Consider the following 768-nt stretch of genomic DNA (forward strand, 5'->3'; position numbering starts at 1 on the left):
GAGGAGCTGATACCAAGGGCTCAAGTAGAAAGCAAATGTTGTGAGAATGATGATGGCAACAAATGTACAAATGTGCTTGAACAATGGCTGGCTGGATTGTGATAAGAGTTGTAGGAGCCCCCAGTAAAATAATTTTTAAAAATCTTTGCTTCATTTTAAGTTAATCTTTGAGTATGGTGTGAGATACAGGTCCAATTTCACATTTCTATAGATAGATGTTCAGTTTTGTCCATGGCATTTGTTAAAGAGGTTCTCTCTTCCCCCTCTAATGGGGAAGTTGAGGATGAATTGTCCTTTGGTGTATGGACTTACTTCTGGGTTCTCAATTTTACTCCCCTGGTTTGTATCTGTCTTTGTAGCAGTATGAGCTTTCTTTGACCAACGTGGCTGGTCTGAGATCTGGTATGATGAGGTCTTCTACTCTGTTTTTTCTCTTCGATAATGTTTTACTTATTTTGAAACTCTTTCCTTTCCATATAAAATTGGCAATTAGTTTTTCCATCTCATTAAAGAATGCTGTCAGAATTTGCATCAGGATTGCATTATAGCTATAAATTGCTTTGAGTAGTATTTACAATTTCGTAATGTAATTCTTCCTATATATAAGTTGTGCTATGTTTTTTCAAAATTTATTTATGTAAGCCTCTTTTTGTTTTTTTGTAGTTTTAATAGTTTAATACTGTTTAATATTTTTTAAATATGGATATTTTACATCCCTGGGTAAAGTTATTCCTAACTGTTTTATTTATGGTGAGACTATTATAATTG

The sequence above is a fragment of the Echinops telfairi genome, unplaced genomic scaffold, assembly GCF_000313985.2.
Source record: "Echinops telfairi isolate 266 unplaced genomic scaffold, ASM31398v2 ScPeMD7_7453;HRSCAF=8491, whole genome shotgun sequence".
NCBI lineage: Eukaryota > Metazoa > Chordata > Mammalia > Afrosoricida > Tenrecidae > Echinops > Echinops telfairi.